General features: G+C 43.0%; 1 pseudogene; it reads right to left on the reverse strand.

Annotated features, from left to right (window-relative positions):
- Positions 1-25883, reverse strand: part of LOC125366989 — a 98412-nt pseudogene extending 72529 nt beyond the window's left edge.
- Between the last annotated feature and the right edge of the window lie 360 nt (positions 25884-26243).

Consider the following 26243-nt stretch of genomic DNA (forward strand, 5'->3'; position numbering starts at 1 on the left):
ATGGGGTTATAAGAAAGGATGCAGAAGGGTTTCCAAGCAGGAGTCATGAATATCCTACTTGGGTTACTGGAACTAGCACTCACTCAGGACTCTGATATTTGAGACCAGTACACTGTCTCTCATATTCCATCCCTCCTTTTCTTCCCATCTAGGGCTGCTGGATTGGTCCTCATTCTTGGGTGACATCTTTGCTCAGGTTCCATCATCTCTAGTGAGGGTCACCTGTAACAACACTGCTGGAGACCAAGTGCCCTAGGCCACCTACATTTCCTCAGAACCTGTGTTCCAGTTCTGCTGAACAGATTCTTTTCTTTTTTAGTCAGTCATGGGGCTTGAACTCAGGGCCTGGGAACTGTCCCTGAGCTCTTCTTCTCAAGGCTAGTGCTCCAATAAAGTTCCACTGTGGCCAAGGGTTGGTGACTCAGGCCTGTCATCCTAGCTACTCAGTAGAAGGCTGAGATCTGAGGATTGCTATTCAAAGCCAACGCTGGGCAGGAAATCCCAGGAGCCTCTTATCTCCAACGAACCACCAAAAAAAGCTGTAAGTAACACTGTGGCTCAAAGGAGAAGAGCACTGGCCTTGAGCAAAAACAAAACAACAACAACAACAAAAAGCTAAATAAAGCATTTTGAACGTCAAAGGATAATGCACAAGATATGAGGTGAGGCAGGGGGGAAAAATAACAAGGCCCAGAGAGATAAATTATATGTGTTTTCCTGCTAGGAGGAAGCCACATTTACCCGATAAGCTCCTTATGTGAACACATTAGGTTGTGTGCAGGCATATACAAATGTAGTTGTCAAGAATCATCTCAATATTGTGTAATTCCTTAGGAAAGGCCAAGTTCAATGAAATAAACAGCAGGTTCTCAGAAGGGATGGGATTAAGGAGAAATGAGTAGATAAATGAAAAGGAGAAGAGGGGGAGAAAATCCAATGTTCATCCTACAAAATGAAGAAGAGTGAGGGAAGCCGTTTGGGGAAGGTATGGGTGGGAATGTTGAAAGGGGGAACACAGATCAAGATATACTGTATTCATCAACTGCTTTGTTATATGGTAACTTCCTTGTAAAAGAAGTTGAAGATCATCTCAAAACATGCAGAACAATAAAGTGAACGAAGCAAGAGATACATTTGAAAAAATCACAAGGAGAGAAATGAATTTGAGTGGTTATATTCTAATCACTGAGGTGCAATGAATCTATGTTGGTGGCATGCACGGTGGCTGTCACAACCTCAGTTTCCCACTTCTGGTGAGTAAAGGATCTGTTTCACATAAGATGCCCACCTAGCTGTGAAGTTCTCTGCAGATCTGCATTGCTATTCTTGTTCCTCCAGAGAACGAGAGAGATTGTGCCATGCCACACCATGGGGCCTGGTGCAGGATAACTTATTGGGCCGCACTACAAATGTTGGAACACATTTGCCATCCGCACTCTTGAGTATCATCACTATTGGCCTCATGGGAGAAGTTTATTTCTTCAAATGTTAGCACAAGGTGAAAGACTGGCTGTAACTTTCCTGGGCTTTGCAGGATGTACTTCTGTGAACCCAGGGGCGAACACATTTCAAGGTCTGGCTGCAGGCAGAGAAAGAGAAAAAGGGCCAGCCAGAGCTACAGTCGCAGCAGGATGCTGTTCATTTCCACAGATCTGATCAGACAACCTATGCAGTACCTCATTTCCCCCTTCTGAGATCATTCTCTGTGTTAATTCCCTCTGCCACCTGCCCTTTTATTAACCTCAGAACCAACTTAAATTGCTGGTTGCTGGTGGCTCACTCCTGTCATCCTAGCTACTCGGACCCTGAGATCTGAGGATCATGGTTCAACGTCACCTTGGGCAAGAAAGTCTATGAGACACTTTTTTTCCCATGAACCACCAGAAAACGAAAAGTGGAGTTATCGCTCAAAGTGCTAGAGTGCTAATCTTCAGCAAAAAAATGCTCAGACACCTTGAGTTTGAGCTCTAGGACGAGCACAACAACAACAAAACCACACACACACACACACACACACACACACACACACACACGTGTCTTAATACATATACCTTCCCTATAGATAACATCTTCCCTGTGAATTCTCCCAATATACCCAACAAACTAACTGTGGCCCTCTCAGGCATCTGTCCAATGTTACATCTGTACTTCATACCTGCCCAGGCCCAGTTCAAGGCATAGTATCATCACAGAAAAGAGAAAAAGAAAGGACTGGGTGCTGGTGGCTCCTGTCTGTGATCATAGGTACACAGGAGGCTGAGATCTGAGAATCATGGCTTGAAGCCAACCTGAGCAAGGAAAAGTCCAGTCTATGAGAATCTTATCTCCAACAAGTGGTAGAGTGCCAGTCTTGAGCAAAAAAGCTCAGGGACAGCACCCAGGCCTGTTATTCAAACCCTAGGACTGGCACAAAAATAGAGAGAAAGAGATGTGGGAAGGAAGGAAGAAAGGAAGGAAGGAAGGAAGGAAGAAAGGAAGGAAGGAAGGAAGGAAGGAAGGAAGGAAGGAAGGAAGGAAGGAAGGAAAACAATCTGAATGGCTCATTTAGTAAGCAGATAGCTACTGTCAGTTAATAGTTTGGAGAGAAATCTTGCTAAATAACATAGTATGCACTTTCTCTCTACTCTAAGCCTATCACTACCAATATGAGGCCTACACTCTCAGGCTCAGTTAATTTTTTGTTTGTTAGTTTTTGGTAGTTGTAGGACTTAAAATCAGGGCCTGGGCCGCTGTCCCTGAGCTCTTTTGCTCAATGCTAGTACTCTACCACTTTGAGCCACAGCTCCACTTCTGGGTTTTGAGTAGTTAATTGGAGAGAAAATTCTCACAGGGACTTTCCTGCCAGGGCTGGCTTTGAACAGGGATCCTCAGATTGCATCCTCCTGAGAAGCTAGGATTACAGACATGAGCCCCAGGTGCCAGTTCAGGTTAATATTCATTTTTATCTGAGAATTATTCACCAAACTACAGAACCCTGTCCCAGAAATGTCTAATGAGTGACACAAATGGACTAGGTAGCAGAAGTGGCAGGCTCAGAGATGAGAGATGGGTGCCCCAGGTCTGGGCATAGAATGCTATGGTACCCACTTCTCCCAGATCTACCTGTGGGAAGAGATAGCCTGGACCTTCCCATTCATAGGAAGGGTATAATAATAATAATAAACAAGGAGCTAATTGATCCATAATATGAGAAATAGTAGAAATAAATTACTCATGCAATTGGTATATAAATCATTTCCGTGATGAATAAAGATACCAAGACAGGTAATTTATTTTAAATATGAGACTCTTCTGAAAACCTGCTCTCGGTGGTTTTGTTTAAAGTGCTCTCTTCAGTCGGGGCACTGGTAGTTTCATGTCCAGTATCCTAGCTACTCAGTAGGCTGTGATCTGAGGATTGTAGTTCAAAGCCAGCTAGGGCCAAGGGATACTTTTCCCAGTTAATTACAGTAAAAAAAAATAAAGAAGAAGAAGTGGGAAGTTGGAGTCTGGCTTAAGTGATAGAGTCCCAGCCTTGAGCATAAAACGTTAAGCAAGAGTGTGTGGCTCTGAGTTCAAATCTCACCACCAGCACAAGAATTGGTGGGATGGGTAGAGTTGGGAGAGATGGGGTGGAGAATGATCTGATCAAGGGGGTAACATTGACCAAGATGTGTCATACTCATAAAGAGACATGTTGAATTGAAGCTCCTTTGTTCAACTACATAAAGATAATAATACGTGTGTGTATGTGTCTGTGTCTGTGTTTGTTAAGTGAATGAATGATTTTCAAAATGGTAAGACATTCCAAAATCTCCAAGAAGGTGATGGCTATCTTAGGCTAAGCCCAACATATCGATTCCACTGGGGGAATTGGAGCCCTGCCTGGTACAAAGGAAAGATGTGATGTTGAGGATCGATGATAAGATTGATAGGCAATGTCTGTTCTACATAACCAGAAGTACCTTCAGGAACAATGGCTTCCTTTTAGATATTCTTCATGTCTTCCCTATATGTTGTGGTACAGACTTTTCACTACTATTACACATATGCATGAACACACACACACACAAACACACACACGAGTACAACTCATGCAGTGGCCTCAGCTTTGGGACTCAAATTGAGATGACTGGCCCTTGTGAGAACCTGTTGCAGGCTGTTGGCCAAATAACCTAGCACCCTTAAGAATAGGAATTTTGGGGGTTGGGAGAAGCTTTAGAAATAATCTGATCGAAACAAATCACTTTGCAGGTGGAAAACCCCAAGACTTAGGAAATTAAGCATGGATTCTAAACATCAAACAGAGAAAGTGGTACAGATAGGAATTTTGTATCCTTTGCATTTACAAATGAAACACAAGCCAGGGTTTCTTAAGAAATGAAAGTAAAAGCTCAAAAGGAAGAAAATGAGCATTTGTGCCACCACCCCTGAGATCATGCTGGTACTTGGTGTGACCATGTCAGTCAAGTAACAGTTAACAGAACACTGGTGGCTCACGCCTGTAATCCCAGCTACTCAGGATGGAAGGATTGTGGTTTGAAAAGACCGGAAGTGAAGCTGTGGCTCAAGTGGTAGTATGCCAGCCTTGAGCAAAAGAAGCTTAGGGACAGTGCCCCGGACTTTCTTGGTGGGTTTTAAACACTGGTCCTCAGATCTCTGCCTCCTGAGTAGCTGGGATTACAGGTGTGAGTCACAGATACCTGACTTCCCCACCCTTCTTACAGGCAGCTTGGTTTGATCTCCTGTGTGCTACAAACCAGGGGATAACTGTTCTTGTTTTCCTCAATGCTCCTCAGAAACCAGACTTGTAATCCTCCTTCACATACAGTGAAATATTTCCTTGCAAATATTTTACACATTACCATCAGCTCTATATTTTCCTGTTCCCTTCCAAGACTTTTCTTTTCACATTGTCTTTTTGGATGTTACCATTTATTCTCTATGATTTGCATTTTAATGAGTTGCCTTAAAGACAAGGTATAAATAAATAAGTACAAGCATACAAATGTACACATACATACCTAAAATAGCTCTCTTATTTACCACCGTGGATCCCTCATGTCAGAGCCCTAAATCATTTGAGCAAATTTAGGTCATTGTATCTGGCAAATGCTGTGGCAAGGAGATTATCAGCAGCACCCACAGCACCTGTTAGAGTTCTTTGCCTATTCATGGTGTGCCAGGCCCTAACACAACCCTCCTTCACCTTCACAATGGCCCCCAGAGTTAGGTGCTGTCACCGCCCTGTGTTACTGACCAGGTTTAAAGGGGTGACACAACTTTTCCCAAGATCAGATTGTATTCCCAGCTACTCAGGAGGTGGGGATCTGAGGATTAGTGTTCAAAGGCAGCCCAGGCAGAAAAGTCTGTGAGACTCTTATCTCCAATGAAACACCAGAAAACCAGAGGTGGTGCTGTGGCTCAAGTGGTAGAGTGTTAGCCTTGAGCAGAAAAGCTCAGAGACAGTAACCAGGCCCTGAGTTCAAGCCCCACAACTGACAAAATGACAACAAAGATCACATCTGTAGAAAGCAGCAGAGACACAAATGCAAGATAGTTGAGTGCTGAAGTCGAAGTTCTATGATGCCTTGTGGCACATGGTATTGCTTTATTAATAAGAAAGTCAAAACCCCTGGAGATAAAAATATCACCAGGTAATTATTTACCGTTCTTGAGTAAACTCCAGTTTCACAGTGGGTGGTTTGCAGTGCCCCGGAAGAGAAAAAGAAAATACACCATAGAGGATTCCACAGTACAAACATGAAGACATGCACAGCAGGTGTGAACCATGGAGAACAGAATTGCCATGAGTTGAGATTGCAAGCTAACAACTCAGCCAGGAGCAGGTAGCCTGTCACTGGAATCACATAGGTCTAGACATTAGGAGAGAAAAGAGAAAACTCAGAGGACTTGGAATCTTCCATCCCCCCATTGCTACACCAATGAGATGAATGAGCTTTGTTGTGGGCAGGAAGTCCCATGGGCTCATCTGTGAAATGGGGCAAGTATAAATGCCCTCGCCCTGATCAAATTAGATAATTCACTTAGAAAGCTTTGTAGCCTATAAAAGAGATTACTATGAAAATCCTAGGGCCAGACATCCTCCTTCTATACAGTGTAGGTGTCCTATTGCAGCAGGGGGCGCTGTGCTGTGTGCTGACTTGGACGGTCCATCCTCACAACTGGCCATAAAACAGGTAGAAAGATCAATCATGCTGATGAATGGCTGGTGACTCCATGAGGTCTTGAAAGAATGCTGTTTTTAGGTATTGGAATTGAACTCTATCTTTAACATAGATTAGGTGAGACTAGTCTCTTCTTGGATGTCATTTTCCTAATCAGAGGTGAAAGTTACATATTACCTGTCCTGGGGCTTTGAACTCAGGGCCTGGGTGCTGTCTCTGAGCTTTCTCATTCAAGATTGGGGATCTACCAACTGAGTCACAGCTCCACTTCTGGTATTCTGGTGGTTGGTTGGAGATAAGAGTCTCAAGGTCTTTCCTGCCTAGGCGGGCTTTGAACCACAATCCCCAGATCTCAGGATCTGAGCTAGGAATCCTCAGCTATTACAAGTGTGAGCCACTGCATTGCCCAGCTTTACTGAGTTCTGAGGTGTCTTTTAAACAAACTGGAAGGGACTTTCGCCATCTCTGAGAGCAGAAAATTATACATCAAGGGAGAGCTAGGTGGAGCTACCCAAGTTTGCCAAGGGGGTGATGCCCCAAGTGCCTTCTTTTATTTAGAAGCTCCTCATATTCCACATAAATGTTTCATAATTGCCTCATGAATTATTCAGCTGCAACTTAATAGCCTTAAATTTTATGGGATTGTAGGGCTTTTTTTTAAATATGGGAGAAAAATATTGCAAACCTGAGATATCCAGCTGTGAAGTGATAATGCTGACATTGTTCATTTATTTTCACCATGCAATGGAATCTGGAATATTAATAAAAGAGCAAATTTAAAAAAAGAAGAGGAAGGGAAAATATCCTGATGTTGCTCTTTTGAAAATATTTCATCTCAAACTAGTGTTTTCAATATTTTTTTTTCCTATCACTAAGAATCTGAGCTGGCTTTTTGGTAGAGGCTACCACTTTCTTACCTCCCAGGATTAATTCTCTTTTTATTACATATCCACTGATGAGTTACACAGAGAATTCGTTTTGGAATGAATGGCTTCTGTAGTGTCTAAGGAGTATTATAATGTCATGAAAGAGCAGCAATTGAAAACTGAAATCTGACTCAAGGTTATAATTGATGCACCTACTTAGCAATCCAAGTAAGTGTTCTCTGCCTTGGATTCCTTATTATGAATGAGGCAGTATGAGCAAGAACAAGACATACCTGGTTCCACTGTTATGCACACACATTGAATCTTCTGACTGGATTTGCCTACCCTTCCTCTCTCTACACTCCAGATCCTCCCCTCCCACAGTTCTTTATCAGTGGTTGTTTGGGTGACAGATGGACGATGTTGACATGAACACTGGCCTTCCTGTTTAGTTCTTACCATCATCTCCATTCTTATTCCTACTTGGAAGGTGGCTAAGGAGGCTTGGCTAAGGTCTCTCCTATGACATGCATAGATACCATGACAGAGCAAGGTCATACCATTGCCCCCGATGAAGCTGGGTGCTGGGTGCTGGTGGCTCACACCTGCCATCTTAGCTACCCAGGAGGCTCAGGTCTGAGCATTATAGTTCAGTCCTCCCAGAAAGGAAAGTCCGTGAGACTCTTGTCTCCAATGAACCACCAGAAAAGTGGAACTGTGTCTCCAAGTGGTAGAGGGCTAGCCTTAAGCAAAAGAGCTCGCTCAGTGACAGATCCCAGACCCCAAGTTCAAGCCCCAGGAATGACAAAAGGAAAATGAAGCTAGTCTTCCCAACTAACACCCCTGAGATGGATTTCTGAGACCCAAAGCCTATTCAATAAGAAATGCATTCACCCCCACTTTCTCTCTTCACTAGTCCACCCCTCTTCCCTTAGCCACACCTCTTCTCCTGCACGTACTCTTTCCTGGTACTTATTTTGTTGGGCTTTGACTTCATCTTTCTAATGAGTTATATTTTTTGAGCTTTCCATAGAGTATATTGTAATTCATTTGTAACTGTTTGCTTACGACCCCTTGTGTTTACTTATAGATTTATAGGCACATGCTACCACAAACAAAGGAAACCATGCAAACTTTGTGTAGTTAAGAATTCATTGCATATACTACAAATTGAAGGGGGGGAAAATGAAAAGGGGTAAGTTGAAGTGGGGGGAGGTTTGGAAATATTCGGGAGACGACACAGATCAAGATTCACTGTGTACACAAACTGCCTTATTAGGTGGCCAAAAAACAAAAATCTAATACGTATCCTACAAAATTAAGTAAAGGGAGGTAAGGGGTGGGGTGGAAGGGGTGGTGGGAAGGTTGCAAAGAGTGACATGGATTGAAGTTCATGGTATTGATAAACTGCTTTGTGGAATTTCAAAGCCTTTGGGCAACTACTTAAATATAAGTTTTAAAAAGAAGGAAAGAGAAGAAAATGGTTTTAACCTTGTTGTAAGCATCCTGAAGCTGTCTGTGGCTCTCCCCTGCCCCCTAGTGACCAGTGTCTCGAAATGCAGGGAGCTTTGATTTTTTTCAGCCCTGTCAATGTAACTAGCAATATTGAGTCCTCCCAACCCCCAAAAGAAAAAGAAAAAAAATGGAAGAGTCTCCAGCTCTGACAAGGAAGACACTAATTCGCATATTACAGGGTCAGGCTGTCACAAAGGCCTATGATATTTGTAAATTAAATACCGCCCTGCTGCTAGCCCAGCTCCATTCCATGGCCTCCCATGGATTCCCCCAAACTATTTCTGCTGTCTCCAAGATATGCGCCTCTGAGAATTCCTCAAAGAACTTTAGTGATCCATTCCAAAATGTGTACAGACGCTTCTTTTCATCCAGAAGTTGCAATGCCTATATGTACTTCACGTCAGGAGTCCAGAGAAAGATGATAGCTCAAGAAAATAGATTGTGGTGTTTTGTGTTTTGTTTTAAAACAGAATAGCAGACATGGTGGAATGAAACCATTTTCCAACAAAAAGGAAATCGTTTCATCGTGTTAGGATAGTTCTGTCTAAAAGAATGATTCAAATACATAAAATAATGAAGTGCTTAATCACATGAGAAAAATATCCCAGTCAGTCAGTGAACAGAAAAAAAGCAAGTTGCCTAACATTTCATATATTACAGTGTATAGAAGTGTATAGAAGTGTGTGATAGTAGAAGGATTGGTATTATTTATTGCTCTGAGTGATCACATTACACATATTTGTTTGTTTTGTGCTGTTGCTGGGGCTTGACCTCAGGGCTTGGGTGTTGTCACTTAGCTTCTACACTTAAGGCTGGTGCTCTACCACTTAAGCCACAGCTTTACTTATGGCTTTTTTGCTGCTTGACTGGCAAGAAGAGTCTCACAGGCTTTCCTGCCTTGGCTGGTTTCAACCATGATCTTCAGATCTCAGCTTCCTGAGTAGTTAGGATGACAGGTGTGAGCCACCATGGGCACCCAGCTTATTTTCACTTTCAAGCTTGTGTGTGTGTGTGTGCGTGTGTGTTTCTTCTGTCTTTCCAGTGTTTCCACACTGGTTACATAGTCCAATGGAATGTCGATGCATATTATTAAGGATCATCTATCTCTGATACTAGTTAGTTTCTTAGATCTCTAGGCTGTGTCCAAGTCTGCCTGAGTTTCTGAGCAACTTTAGCAGTGGGTATTGGAAGTCTATAGAAAGGGAAGGAGACCGGAGGCCTCAAGCCATGGCTCCTGTGACAGACCACTCTGGACATATTCACTGGACTTTTTCTGAGCGAGAATGGCCTGCCACATGCATGAATGGTGTATGGTCTGCCCTGTCCCGGGGGCTCGCATTCTCTGCATCCCTGAGCATGGTAGCTTGGGTCTCTACATGGAGGCAGTGACGTCCTTACTGCTGAGATCACTAGACACAGGATGGGTTCACCAAGATCAAATTACACCATGTCTGTGGATGAATTGTCCATGAAAATTAATTCTATCTTGTGTTTCAGGGCAAATAAAAAAAGATCATCTGAGTTGAGAGGATGCAAATGGAATCATCATTTCAGTTTACAGGGATACACACCTAACTTCAGGTTAGCTTTCAGTCCATGGATGCTGGGGCCCTCCTTGTCCCAGCCTGAGGCTGTGGATCATGGGCCAATCAAGTCATCTGACTTCACCTCCTTTGAGGTTAGGTTGTCCCCAGAGGCTCGTGGCCTGTATTATGTGCCATGAATGAGCACCCTAGAGGGAGCACAGTTTCCACTCTACCAAACTAGGAAACCACCAGGCTTAGGAACTATGGAGAGGGGTGGACCACCCATCTTTAGGGATCCCACCCCTCCTCCTTATGGAGAATCCATTTCACTGCTGTTTTCTGGTGGGTCATTGGAGATAAGAGTCTCACAGACTTTCCTACTCAGGCTGGGTTTGAACCTCAGTCCTTAGAGTTCGGACTCATGAGTAGCTAGGATCATAGAAATGAGCCAGCAGTGATGCTGTCTCTGAGGGTACTTTGTTTTGTCTTGTTTTGTGTTGTTCAAGGCTAGTGCTCTATCACTTCAGCCACAGCTCTACTTCCAGTTTCTTAGTGACTCCTTGGAGAGAAGAGTCTCACAGACATTCCTGCCTAGGCTCACTTCAAAGTCCAGCTATGTGGTGTAAAGAGTATATCACAAAATAATAATCAGTGAGAGCTGGGAATATGGCCTATTGGCAAGAGTGCTCTCCTCATACACATGAAGCCTTGGGTTCGATTCCTCAGCACCACATATATATAAAATGGCCAGAAGTGGTGCTGTGGCTCAAGTGGAAGAGTGCTAGCCTTGAGCAAAAAGAAGCCAGGGACAGTGCTCAGGCCCTGAGTTCAAGGCCGAGGACTGCCCCCCCCAAAAAAAATCAGTGAACCTGGTAGACAGGTTCCTGGGTCATACAAGCAGCACTTGAGGAAGAAGAATCGATGCAGTAGTATAGAAATGATAAAGATTCTGGGCCCAAAGTTTTGGTGTGATGGGACAAGGAGGCCTGAGTATACCCAGATCATGGGGAGACATGGCTGTCTTGAATACATATTCCTGCCTTCAGTTAGTAATGAAATCCTGAGACACGGATGATAGAACTGTAGTCAACTATCTTATTTAGTAGATATAAATAATAATAACTTTTAAATGACTGACAAATCTTCTAATGTGGAAATTTTGCATTTGGTGCCACCCAGAAGAGTAACTGACAACCGGATGCTAGTGGCTCACTCCTGTAATCCTAGCTGAGACATGAGGTTCATGGTTCAAAGCCAGCCAAGGCAGGAAAGACCAGGAGATTCATATCTCCCGTTACCTACCAGGAAACCAAGAGGGAAGCTATGGTTCAAGGTTGTGGAGCACTAGACTTGAGTGAAAGATCTCAGAGACAGTGCCCAGGCCCTAAGTTCAAGACCCATCCATGACCAACCCCACCCCCTCCCCCCAAAAAAGTATTAAAGATGTATCTTCATGATTAATAGTGTTTCTGTTTACAACTTATTCAGGAAATTTATAAGTGAGACTCTAACCTTAGAGTAATAGGTTAACTTGTTTAAAACTCACATCTAGTGCATTATAGTGTCCATGTTCTTCATTTTACAGACATCGAATCTGGGCCTCAGAGAGATGTGGGAACCTGCCCAAGGGCACCAGTGTCCCAGCCAGGATTTGAACGCAGGCATCGGGGCCTAGAGTGTCCGTCTGACCCCGGATCTGTACATGAAGGATGCTTTCAGATTGGCGCCCAGGTGGCCATTGTGTAGGAAAAACTCTGCCTCGGTCCTAGGAGGGAAGACTCCAACAGTGGAAAAAGTCCCAGAACCATTCCTCCATGCTGGATCTCCTGGACTTCTTCTTCTTCTTCTTCTTCTTCTTCTTCTTCTTCTTCTTCTTCTTCTTCTTCTTCTTCTTCTTCTCCTTCTTCTTCTCCTTCTCCTTCTCCTTCTCCTTCTCCTTCTCCTTCTCCTCCTCCTCCTCCTCCTCCTCCTCCTTCCTCCTCCTCCTCCTCCTCCTCCTCCTCCTCCTCCTCCTCCTCTTCCTCCTCCTCCTCCTCCTCCTCCTCCTTCTCCTCCTCCTCCTCCTCCCCCTCCTCTTCCGTTTCTCTTCCTCTCTATCTCCATCTCTGTCTCTCTGACTTTGTCTCTGTCTCTCTCCCCTCCCTCTCTCCCTCCTTCCCTCCATCTCTCTCTTGCTAAGCTGAGACATTCAGCTCAATTATTAAAGGATTGATAGAACATCAGGCTGGATGTTAGATCATCTTCATTTAACAAAGGAAGGAAGGAAAAAAGAAATGGAATTACCCTAAGACAGTCTGTCTGTTGAGAAAATATCGAGCTAAGGATTTATCTGAGCCCTGTGGAGATGGTAGATATAAAAATATTGACTTACAAGTCATTCTTATCTATTCATGGCATGGCTTTTTAGCCTGCAGTTAATTCTTATTCTTGAAAAAACACGAAATGCTTTATTTTTCCAAATAGTTCTTTCTCATTTATTTTACTGATTTGGTCTATCATTCAAACTCCAGGACACACACACACACACACACACACACACACACACACACACGAGCGCGCTACAATGAACTAATTTCCATGTCAGCGATATGATATAGGCACAAACAATGATTGCTACCCTATCTGAAGGTTAAAGTACCCAAGGTTTCACATTATTTAGAAAATCTGTTTTCAAAGTATGTCACCTATGTGTGAGTTTCTAGAGTAGAGTATGGGGAAATATAGGCATGATCATGTTACATATGTGAAAATGGAGCCACGTCACTTGGGGGGAGGGGTAGGGTGGGAGAGATGGGGGGTGATGGAGGGGTGACACAGATTCAGATGCATCGCACTCATACAATATATTGAATTAACATGCCTTTGCACAACTAATTCATTATAATAACAATTTAATTATAAATTAAAAAGAGCAAGTCTGCATACCATAAAGTGATCTAAAAGGGGGAAGACTGGATGACTTGATGCTTGCTTGGCATATTGTTGATCATCTTCCCTTATTTGGCTGTACCAGGATTTGAACTCAGGGCTTTGCATTTGCTCAGCTGGAGCTCTCCCATTTGAGTCACACCTCTATCTTTGCTTTTTGCTGATTAACTGGAGATGGAGTCTCTCATTTTTACATGGGCTGACCTCAAACCTAGAGCCTCAGGTCTCAGCTTCCTGTGTAGCTGGGATTGTAGAAGTGAGTCATCAATGCCCAGCTAGGTTCTGTTATCTTAAACTTCTCCACAATGTTATAATAACGCATTTGAATATATTAAAAAATAAAGACATCTCCAGCCAACCAGACAAAGATGAAGAAAGTGAGCATCAGTTTTTTTAAGCCAGGCTCCTTTAAGATATGTAAAAACAGCTATATAGAGAAGATAAGTAGATCTGCCAGTTTCCTGTCCTGATATTAATGAATAGCATCCAAGAATCATTCTTCCACTCTACATTTGTTATAAAATGTTGATGAGGCTTTCAGGACATAATTAGTATGCTTCAGACTATTTTATCTGATCACTCTAGGTCAAAAAGAGGGCTCGTCAACTATTTAATAGTTTCCATGCATTGTCCCCAACTTCAAGTGATCTCTAATTATGATAGTGCTACTGAGAATTGATTCTCAAAACAAAGCACATGCATTATAGAAAGATGGCAAGATGCCAACTTATGACTAGCTAATGTCATGTTGATAAACTGACTTGAGGGTCTACAAAGCCCTGATTTAGAGTGTTTGTTAATTTCCATGGTATAAATATTTCTAGTGAGACTGATTGCAAGCTATCCTTCAACAAGCTTGCCAAGTTCCTGAATAATTTAATAGTAAGCTTTTTGCAAACCAATCTGAGACCATGAGCAAATGCACCACCACCAAATAGCTCCTAGCTATACATCCTTGTTTCATGACTCTTTCCTTACCGTGACATGCCTTTATTTGATTAAACCTCAACCATTAAGAAAGAACCTTTAGATCAAGCTCTGCTAGGCTCACAGCTGTCATCTTAGGTACTCAGGAGGTTGAGATTTGAGGCAGTTCAACGCCAGAACCAGCAGGAAAGGTTCTTATCTCCAATCAACTACTAAAACTATAAAACTAGAAATGGAGTTGTGGTTCAAGTGGTAGAGCATTAGCCTTGAGCCAAAGAAGATCAGGGAGAGGACCCTGGCCCTGAGTTCAAGCCCCAGCACCAGCACATAAAGGAAGGAGGAGGAGGAGGAAGATGAAAGAAGAAGAAGGAGGAGGAAGGAGGCAGAGAATGACAGAGGAGAAGAAAGAGAAATAAGAGGGAGGAGTAAGAGGAAGGAGGGGGAGCAAGGGAAGGAGGAGGAGGAGTCATCAATGAATGAATTGTAACTTTCTGATTCTTTCTTTTTTTTTTTTTTTTCAATACTGGGGCTGAACCTAGGACTTATCATTTGGGATGCAAGCACTCTACCACTTGAGCCACAACCCTGTCTCTTTCTTGTTTTTGTTCTTTTTCAGACAGGGGCTCATGTTTTTGCCCGGACTGGCCTCAGATCCCCATTCTATTTTGTTCAGCCTCCAGTGTAGCTGGGATCACAGGCATTAAGCCACCGCATCTGACTCATTTGTGATGAGATTCTATTTAATATTTCAGCCCAGGCTGGCAAAGAGCTATGATCTTTGGGATTACCTCTCTAATAGCTGTGATTACAGGCATAAGCCACTGTACCCAGCCTGACATACATTTTTAATACACCAAGAAAAGTGACTGAAACAAACCCAAATTTTAGCGACACCTTTTTCCCTGCACCTGCTGACATTGGTGGTTACTTTATTCCTGCCACTAATAATGAAACTGGCAAATTCTCCATTCAGGGTGCTTCCAAAACCACAGCAAAATTCACGATGGAAACTCATTCATGATAGTTCTCTTGTGCACTGTTGAGGCTTTTTAGCTTCCTCTGCAAACAAATCACAGACCTGGGCTCATCCACATCAACCACCTTATCACAGGAGATTTCTGGTTCATGAAAAGTGGGTGGTCATTAGCCATGGAATACCGTGACTATGAAAAACACAATATGTTCATAGATGATTATGTTGGAACCACAGACTGGAATTTATGAATGGGATGGCTCATTCAATTCAGCAGGGAATAATCCGAGACCAATGCCAGACTCCACATGTTTCAGCCCTGGTAAATGCCATTCTGGAACCTCAGACACAACAGGCATAACTTAGCCAACTTAGAAGAGCAGCTGAAGGTTAGAAACCCCTAATAGAATAATAATACTACTCTCTTTAGCTCTTAGTATGATTCCCTTTGGAGCTATTATTTGGCTCAGTGCAACAGAATCAAAATCCAGGTCACTCTCCATTTATTTATTGAACATTCCCATCAAGGCAGATACATTTGCAGATTTCCAGTCATGGACAATAAAAGTAAACACAAAACACTTCATTCCTTGGACAATGTACATTCTGGAAAAGCAAGAATCGAAGCCACAGACAGAAAGCAATGTAAAAAAAGAACATAAGAGAGATGCACAAATGGAGAAGTGAGATATGGCAGTGGTTTGAGTAAGCCAAGTGGGGACAATCCCATATTAATTTGAACATCAAAGTACATATATATGTATAGTTTATATATATATATATTTAGTTATATATAACTATATAAACACATAGAAATTAGAAGATATGTGGGTGCCAAGATGTGAAGATGGTAAAGGCCATGGGTCATATTTTCACATGAAAAGCCAGCCATCAGCTGGGTGTGGTGGTGTATGCTAGTAATCCCAACACTTGGGAGGCTGAAGCAGAAAGAAGTCTTTGGGGTTCATCTTCCATCGGGTTTACAGGCAAGCCCCTATCTAAAATGAAAGAAAATGAAGATCGAAGCAAAGAAATAAAGAAGAGAGATGAAGACAGAGAGGGACCAAGGGAGGAAGGAGGAAGGGAGGGAGGGAGTATTGGAAAGAGGGAGGGAGGAAGGAAGGAAGGAAGGAAGGAAGGAAGGAAGGAAGGAAGGAAGGAAGGAAGGAAGGGAGGGAGGGAGGGAGGGAGGGAGGGAGGGAGGGAGGGAGGAAGAAAGAAAAGGAAGAAATGAACAAGTAGTTCAGTTTAAACAGAGCACAGATTACTTGTGATTATTTCATAGAAGCTAAGTCTGGAAAAAATTTTACTAATATTTCATGTGTAAAGGACATTATATAAGTGATGAGGGAAAGCCCATCAAAGTCTTGGGTTTGAAGCCAGTAGCTGACACTTCCCATTGTTCCAAGACAGATGACCACATTTCTGTCCCTCTGTATGAGAGACGCCATTTAGAAATTCAAGTTGGAATGCAATTCAGGAAGTGACCTATACAGTGTGTGTGCTTGTGTGTGTGTAAGTGTGTGTGTGCGCACACACATGCACGCACGTGTGTGATCTTGACTCAGATCCTGTCCCTGGTGAGAAATGACTGACTTAACTGGAGGCTGGAGAAGAAAGAATTCAGAGCACTAAGATGAATTTCCAGTTTAGCCATGTTAGTGCAATAAGGATCCTGGTTCTAAGAAGTATCATCACCACCATTCCTGCGCCTTGATGTGCGACAGGGGCTTTTCACTGAGCTCTGAAAAGCCAAGAGGTGAGATGGCCTGTTTGTTAAAATGAGGATGCATCATGCTGTTTAGCCCGAGGATAGTTTTTCTACAGACAATATTCCCTGCTAATAATTCCTTGTTATGGTTGGCTTTGCTCACATCTGATTGTTCCCTTAGAGGGTTGGCTTTTGTTGGGTTTGGGCCCTCACTGCAAACATGTAGTGTTTTCCTTTCAAAGCTCTGTACCAGCAACTTCCTAGGATGCAGGGTCTTTGGTACAGGAGACTGCTAGCTATCTAATAAGAATCGCAATTGGACCTCTCAGAATGTGGCTTCTCTGCATCTCGTGAATGACTTCCCTTATTACATTCGAATAGCAGTTGATGGAAGAGATAGGAGATATGGATTGGGTCATTTTAAAATCATAAGGCCTAGAGCAGCCCCCCAGCCCCTTCCTCCTGTGGCTCGCTGTGTTTTCTGCTTGTAATAGCCCCAAGGTATGGACACCTCAACACAACCCATTCCTAGGAGTGGAAATTGCTCCATATTCAAGTATACTGCTTTGCCAGCCAGTGAGGTGGCCTTTGCAAACTTGTGATGGGGCCTGAAGTGTTAGAGTAGTGGAAAGATAGCTTAACAGAAACTCAAGAGTTTCTGCATTTTAGACCCAGATCTGAATTTGACTCTCCATAGTTGTTTAAAATAACATCAGTAACAACTAGCTGGGCATTGGTGGCTCATGCTTGTAATCCTAGCTACTCAGGAGCCTGGGCTCTGAGGATTGTGGTTCAAAGACAGCCAAAGCAGGAAAGCTCATGAGAAACTTTAGTGCCAATGAAACAGCAAAATGCTAGAAGTGGAGCTGTGGCTCAAGTGTACAGCACTAGCCTTGACCAAAAAAGCTAAGAGATGGCCTCTAGGCCCCGAGTTCAAAGCCCTAGGACAAGCACCAAAATAATAATGTTAATCATAACAATAATAATAATTAGAAATACACACATGAGTTCTAAGAACATTGCATCTACCTAACATCACACAAGGAGGTGAAGATTCCAGGCTGCCCCTTTCTCTAGTGTTGAGCCCTGGAGATATTTTTCACCTCCAAGAATCAATTAGGCCTCTTCAAGGTGGTACCTCTGGAACTTTCCTTCATGGGGCAGATCAGCATCAGTACAGAGGGCTCCGGGGGCAAGTAGTGGCAAATGGGTGATTGACAGGGGAAGCGGTGCACTACCTTTTTGGTCAGCACCACAAGGTGGCACTGTCAGTATGATGTCCCTGTGGGCAGGTGGCAATGGGGGATGATTCCAGATGCACCCCAGTTTGCAGGAGATGACATTCCAAAATGCTGCTAGGAAGCTATGAGACAGGAGGTTATAGATGAGGGGGTTGACAGCTGAGCTGAGGTAGAAGAACAAACCTGACACACAAAGAATCAATCAGACCCGCTGCTGAGAAATGGGGCAGCAGACATAGTGTAGAGGCCTGTGTATCACATGCAGGCCTGGACTTCCTGCCATGGATGCTTTTCAAAAAGAGCCCTGTCTCCAAGACTCTAAATGGAGGCTACAAAATGCTCTGCACAGATCTAACACCTGTGCACTCTGGGATCAAACACAGGAAGATTAAAGAGTCTTGGGGAAAAAATAAAATAAAATAAAAGTAGGTTGGCCTGGGATCTGAGATGAGAGGTTCTGTAACTTCCTTTGATCTCTGCTTGTTTAAATTAAAAAAAAAATGTTCTTGAAGCTTGAGCAATACATGTTTAAGTATCAAAGGAAAGAAGTGTTATTTTTTTACATTCTCCTTATGATTGGAATTTTATTTGAATGCCTACATATGTTTATTTAAATAAATTTATAATCCCTTCTCTGTCGATTACAAATTTCACCCCCCCAAAAGATTCCCTGAACTCTTTGCCCTTGCTGACCTTTTCCACCTTGATAATGCTTCCACTTTATTTGACTAATTGCATTTTATTATTTACTTTACCCATCAAATGCCTGGTGTCCTGTCAAAGCCCCATTTGTTACACACCCTCCTGTTATCACCATACCTTTTTCCTTCCTTCCTTCTTTGCTTCCTTCCTTCCTTTCTTCCTTTCTCTCTGCCTCCTTCCTTTTCTCTCTCCCTCCCTCCTTCCTTCCCTCCCTCCCTCCTATCCTCCCATCTCTCCCTTCTTTCTTTCCTTCCTACTTTTTCTTTCTTTCTTTCCTTTCTTTTTGCCAAGCCTGGGCCTGAACTCAGGGCCTGGAACTGCCCCTGAGCCTCTTTGTGCTTAAGGCTAGTGCTCTACCATTTGAGCCACAGCACCACTCCTGGCTTTTTCTGAGTAGTTTATTGGAGATGGATGTTCCTGTATGGGCTGGGCTTTGAACTATCATCCTCAGATTTCAGCCTTCTGAGTAGCTAGGATTACAGGCGTTAGCCACCAGTGGCCAGCGAGCAACTGAACTTTGACTGTGGTTCAGGATCATCAAGCCATTAAGCTAGGGCTAAACTCAATAACTAACACTACAATGAAATAGAAAAGTTTTGGTTAAAAGCAAAACAGGTCTCAATAAGAGACACTCCATGGCAGTTCCCATGATGACTCTGTCCTCATGTTTACAAGGACTGTGATGTCACAAAAGACTTTGTGCGTGGACATGACATCTGGCTACATATACTAATGGGCTGGAGATCATTGAGAAAGGGAGCGGAGAGTACTGCAGGTGTGATGTGCAGAGGCCATAGATACAAGAAAAGGATGCAGTACTTTCTATTGATAACATGGCCAGGTAAAGAGCCTGCTAATGAAAATTCTAATTAGTTTTGCTTTGGTCTTTTGGTGCCAGTCCTGGGTCTTGAACTCAGGGCCTGGGCACTGTCCCTTAGCCTTTTCTTTTCCACTCAAAGATAGCACTCTACCACTTGAGCCCCAGCCCCACTTTCAGCTCTTTTCAGTGGCTCGTTGGAGATAAGGGTCTTCCAGGGATGGCTTTGAACCATTGATCCTCAGATCTTGGCCTCCTGAGTCACTAGGCCTACAGATGTGAGCCACCAAGTGTGTAGAATATTACTCTGATGGTTTAAGAGGATTAGAGTTCATCTAGTTTGCCATGTGGGGCAGGGGAAGGAAGAGTGGTGTCTTCATAAGAAAATGCCATTTTTGAAGCCATAGTTGGCATCTTTTCTCTCACCATGATACAATTATGTTGAAGTAGTTGAACAAAGGGTTTTCAAGTCAATGTGTTATTTTGTGTACAAGGCATCTCAATTGCCATCACCTCCTTCATCATTCCCCCATTTCTCCCAACAACCCCCCCCCATCCCCTCGACTTCCCTGGTTCCATTTGAACTTAAGCACAGTGAACATTATGACTGTGTTTGCCCACACTCCCTCTCTTCATTTATCTCACCCCCAAACCTAAATTAAGGTGACCCCTTGCTACATCTGGAGAGGTAATCGACTAGTCAAAGTGTCCCCAGCATCATTCCTGATATATTTATGAAAATATTCTAGTTTTGTCCTGTGAACCATAGGATAATCCCTGGAAACAGTTTTGAGCTTTGGCTCTGTAAAAGAAATGGGTCCACACTGACATTATTTACATGTGATCTATGCACATGTTGGCTGAGTATAAAGGCAGGTGTGGAGGTTCATGGTTCTCACTGGGCATTTGTGTGTTATTGTCTTTTGATCAATGTTTATCTGAAGTCATTTCTCTGGAATTGTTTCTATGATTGTAAAATATTTAATGATAGTATTCTGTTACATTTATTATTAATGGAACCGTCTCTTTATTGTGGTGATGCTAGAATGTCATGGTAGTGACAACTTTCCATCTCTTCCATGCTTATTATTTCATTTGTTTTTTTTTTTTTTTTTTTGTGTGTGTGTGTGTGTGTGTGTGTGTGTCCATACTGGGACTTGAACTCAAGGCATCTCAACTCTTGCTTAGCATTTTCACTCTACAACGTGAGTCATACTTGCTTGGTTAACTGGAGCTAAGAGCTTCATGCACTTTGTAATCTTCAGACCATGATCCTCAGAGCTTAGCCTCCTGAGTAGCTAGGAATCCAGGAGTGAGCTACCAGCACCTATCTTGTCTGATTGGCTATTTGCCATCAGGCCATGGCTATCTAGTGCAGACTTGACTGCCAGATGTGGCTGAGGCATTTTGGACATGGAGGAAGTCAGTTTTTCCTTTGACTCATACCTGTCATCCTAGCTACTCAGGAGGCTGAGATCTGAGTGAGGATCACAGTTCAAGGCCAGCAGGAAAGTCCATAAGATACTTATCTCCAATTAGTCACAGAAAAAGCTGTAAGTGGTGCTGTGGCTCAAGTAGTAGAGCTTTAGCCTTGAGAAAAAGGAGCTTAGGGACAGTGCCCAGGCTCAGAGTCCAAGGCTCAGCACAGGAAAAAAGAAAAAGAATATTAATGGGGTACAAATCCATGTCCCTTGACTTAACAATGTCCCTACTCCTGGTTTCTTCCGTATTCCATGGCCCTTTGACAAAAAGCATCATCCAAATAGAATAAATACAGGCCACATTCAGCCCTGAGTTCCCTTCACAACAGAATATGAGTTTTTGGGGACATTCTATGTGCTAAATTAACACCATGCAGCTATTGGAAGAGAAACCAAAGGAGTCATGATGCCTTTACCATATTTCTGCTGTGGTTCTCTCACGTCAGTGGGTGACTTTTTGCAGAAAACGGCCTACTGAATAGCGATCTGGCTGATTTCTTTTGGCCAAATAACATACCTCTCTTTAGTCTTGGAGTGAAATAGGACCTCAAATTCCTTCGCCCCAGGGGAACAGATCTGGGTGAGGTGTTGTGATAGGGAGATGTGTATTCAGAATGAAGAAAGAGCTCACGTGGCCCACTTACCTGACAACACCTGGGTGACTGAAGGCCAACACTAGAGACTCAGTCCACTCCTCCACAAAGCTGAATAACAGCCTGTCAATGTGAAAGTGGGTCCAGCACACCGCGAACACCAGGAGCAGGATGACTGGAAGAGGGTAGGAAATGGGAGAGCAGAAGGCAGTATGGGCAAAAGAGGGCTGAGGAAGCACTCCCCATGTCTCCAGTTCCTTCTGGACGTTTCTTCCACTTCCTCAGTAAAGCTAGAATCATTGTAGGCACACTAAATTCCAGAGAGACTAATGTAGTATCTTCTAACAGAGACTAATGTAGTATCTTCTAACAGGTCTGGTTCTGTATATGATGTGTGTGTGTGTGTGTGTGTGGGTGTGTGTCTGTCTGTCTGTCTGTCTGTCCTGGGGCTTGAACTCAGAGCCTTATCTTTTGTGTTCATGGCTAGCACTCTACCATGTGAGCCACAGCTCCACTTCCAGCTTTTTGCTGGTTAATTAGAGAGAAGTCTTATAGACACTCCTTCCCTGGCTGGCTTCAAACTGACATCCTCAGATCTCAGCTTCCTAAGTCACTAGGATTATAGGTGTGAGTCTCCAAAACCTAACTTAGGTTTTCTGTATGACAACTTATCTAATGGTTTTCCTTAGAATCTTAAAAAATAAAAAGGAATCAGCACTATGATTCAAGTGGTAGAGCATCCACCCTGAGCAGAGACAGTGCCCAGGCCCAGAGTTCAAGCCCCAGGACAAACAAAAGAAAAATAAAATAATAATACTTTGAATTTCTCTCAAATTTCTAAGAACATAATAATAATACAGAGAACTATTATTGTCACTATTATTAGTATTATTATTAGTATTATTATTGGAAGTGAAATAGGCTACAAGTTAGACTGTAGAAGCCACACAAACTGATTGCATTAGTAAAGGGCTGTGTTGGAGGAATTGGTGTTGATTAAAGTCACAGATGAATAAGGAACTGTTAAATACAAGAGATTTTCTCATTATTGTTAGGATTGGATCTCACAGGCCTCATCAGCTCAGGATATGATGGGGAGGTGGGGAAATCTTTAGAAGATAGAAGAAGTAGGTTATGGGGGGATGCTCTTAATTAGAGATTGCTCCATGACCATGTCTTTCTGTCTCTCTCTCTCTCTCTCTCTGTCTTTATCTCTGTGTCTCTTTATCTCTCTATCTCTGTTTCTGCCACTGTTTCTGTCTTTGTCTCTCCTCTCTGTCTCTACCTCTTTCTCTCTCTTTCTTTTTTTGGTCATGTGGCAATGCTAGTGCTCTACCACTTGGAGCCACAATGCCACTTTTGGCTTTTTGGGTGATTCACTGGGGATAAGAGTACCATGGACATTCCTACCTGGGCTGGTTTTGAACCATGATCCTCAGATCAGATATCAGCCTCCTGAATAGCTAGGATTACAAGTATGAGCCACCACCCCTTGCCTCCATATTCTACTTTCAAGGAACCAAATAACCTAAATATGTTAACTTTTTCAGAGGGGAATGGTGATGATGAGATTGTGGATAGAATTTACCCCAGATGGCTAAGAACAGTGCATTGCCACAACTGTATTGCTATAGGAAACAGACTTTAAAAGCCTGAGCAAGCTTGAGGAAGAAAGATGGATTGTGGGGTTAGGTTGCCTATCAGATCAGCCTTAGTACTTTGCCAGAAAGGACAACTTCTTTGTTCTCACAAGCAAGAAAAGAAGATTTCATAAAAGCAAAAGTCAGGGCCTTACACAGTGATCTTGGTGACTGGCTTGCGGGAGGGTCTGTGAATCTTTACAGTCGTTTCTTTGGCCTCCAGGGATTTGTCTTTCTTCAGCTGAAAGAAAAGTGGAAAGATCTGGAATTGTAACATGTGTCACTGTGACGCCATCTCAGGATGTGGGACTCAGACTGCCTAGGCTGGTTTTAAGCTGGGATCATCAGATCTTAGCCTCCTGAGTAGCAATGATTACAGAAGTGAGCTACCAGAGTGCTTGTATCTTTTTCTTCTTCTCCTCATCCTCTTTGTCCTCCTCATTCTTTTTGGAATAAGGAGGTGTTCAGACAGGTAAAGGAAGCTTTAATAATTCATAAATTATGATCAAATAACCAGAAATCGATGACAAGGATAGTTCATCTTCTGATATATGTGTTTTTCTAATTTCTCTTGCCAAATAGGACCCTAATTCTCTCTTAGGAATTGTTTACTCCTTCCCCTCATACTTGGTCATTATTTTGGCTGGAAATGACTCCTGTTCTAGCTCCCTCGAATGTTCTTAAGTAACCTGGCAAACCAGATCCTCCAATTGTTGGATAATGAGATTTCCAATATTGGACCAATGAGATTTCTTATATTTTCTTCTAGGTCTTGGGAATAGAAATCTTTTTTCCTGTTTATTGGGACTGCCAGAGGGAGCCCTCCTTCTCCCTAATGTGAGGTCTGGACTTACAAGAGCAACTCGTTTTCCATGGCGAGAAAAGAGCTTGAAGCCAGAGTGGGCTGCTAAGTAGAATTTATGGTTCAAACCAGCACCGAACCAGGAGCAGCAATGACACAGAAAACCATCCAGGCCTTGGACAGCATTTTGAATATTGCTGGAAATATTCTTACCAAGAGCCGCCTGTACATGTGGATTTACAATGGATACCCATGTTCTACCAGATTGTATTATGTTTCACCACTGGCCAAACCAATTGTCCTTCCTGATCAATTAAGATGACACACATAGTGTTGTGCTTAGACACAGTCTACTGTTCTATAAAAAAAGATCGATTCAAGCCAGGTGCCAGGGGTGGCTTACTCCTGTCATCCTAGCAAGTCAGGAGGCGAAGATCTGAGGATCACAGTTTGAAGTCTGCCCTGCCAGGAAAGTCCATGAGACTCTCATCTCCAATGAAGCACGAAGGGGACAAATTGGAGCTACGGTTCAAGTGCTGTAGCACGGGCCTTTCGTGCAAAAGCTAAGGGACAGTGTCCAGTCCCTGAGTTTAAGAAAAAGAAGGAAGTGGATGAAGAAGAGGGGGAAGAGGAGGAGAAGGAGGAGGAGGAGGAGGAGGAAGCACACCAGAATGTGATGGCCACAGAAAAAATTAATTCTAGCTGGATACTGGATACTGGCTCACACATATAATCATAGCAACTCAGGAGGCTGAGACCTGAGGACCCAGGTTCTAAGCTATCCTGGACAGTAAAGTCTGTGAGACTCTTATCACCGATATACCCCCCAAAAAGACAGAAGTGGAACTGCGGCTCAAATGGTAGAGTGCCAGCCTTAAGCAAAAAAGAATAGAGATAACACTCAGGCCCTAAGCTCAAGCCCTAGGACTGGCACACACACACACACACACACACACACACACACACACACACACACACACACTTGCCTCTAAAGATCAACAAGCACACACCCTGTCTTTACCAAATATAAAAACTCCTTGAAGTCAAATACCTGTCAGGACCACAAGGGTTCTGAGCACCCCCTGGCATAATTAGTGCATCTGATCATCTCTAGATTATTTGCTCACTAGCTCCACTCTGCTCTCTTAAGCTGAGAGATCCAAAGGCTTGTGAGGTCTGGGCTCCTGGAATCACTTAGAACCCCTAACAAGCAAGGGAATAGTGATGTACGAATGAAACAGAAGGAAAGGAAATGTGATCAGTAATGCCACAGTCACACAAAACAGGGTTTTGGGGGGCAGGAGGGGGCACTTAGCACCAACATGTGGCTGGCAGAAAATGTTAAATCACAGGTATTACTGCAATTCTCATTATGCTAAGCCCGCTTAATATATATAATGGAACTGAATTATTCTTTTAGTGACAGTACTTGAACTCAAGCCCTGGGCACTGTCCCTTAGTTCTTTTACTCTAGGGTGGTGCTCTACTATTGGAGACACCCCTTCAATTCCAGCTTTGTACTAGATAACTGGAAATAAGTGTCACTCAGGTGTGTCTGCATAGGCTGGTTTCAAACCTTGATCTTCAGATTGGAACCTCATGAGCAGTAAGGATTTCAGGCGTGAGCCACCAGTGCCTGGCAGAATGTCACTTTTTGAGTTCTCAATGATAATTTCCTCAAATAAAATATTAATCATACATATCACACAGTTCTTTTGTGAGCAAGACCTCCTGTATGGGAAGAATTTTCATTGAAAGAAAATCACGTCAGGCCATTTATGTTGCCAACACTTGCAGTTATAATAACACAACTAGCTCATTAGAGGATGGATGAAAGACTAAATATTTATGCTATTGCCCAGTGTTTTAACAAAAGTTGAAAGGACTGACATAGTAACAAAATCCAAACCATTTATCTGGTCAATATTAAATGCTGCTTTAGCATTAATAGTAATTTCATTTCCCTTTAGAGGGTTAATGAAGATATTCAACATTGTTTCGACTGTCCTCCAAACTCGTGTGTGTATATGTGTGAGTGTGTGTGTGCACATGTGTGCGTGTACACAGGTACTGGGGCTTGAACTCAAGACTTTGAGCTCTTATTTGGTTCATTCTGCTCAAGGCAGGCCATGTGCTACTTGATTCATACCTTCTGTCTTTTTGCTGATTAATTATGAAATAAGACACTCTTGGATTTGCCTTCCCAGTCTGGCTTTTTTCTGTGATCCTCAGATCTCAGCTTCCTGAGTAGGTAGGATTACAAGTGTGAGTCACTGGTGCCTGGCTATATCTTTCAAACTTTTATTTGAGACCTCAGGGGATGAAAAAAGAAGTATGAAACATGTTGGCATTCA

Source organism: Perognathus longimembris, chromosome 18 (genome assembly GCF_023159225.1).
Source record: "Perognathus longimembris pacificus isolate PPM17 chromosome 18, ASM2315922v1, whole genome shotgun sequence".
Classification (NCBI taxonomy): Eukaryota; Metazoa; Chordata; class Mammalia; order Rodentia; family Heteromyidae; genus Perognathus; species Perognathus longimembris.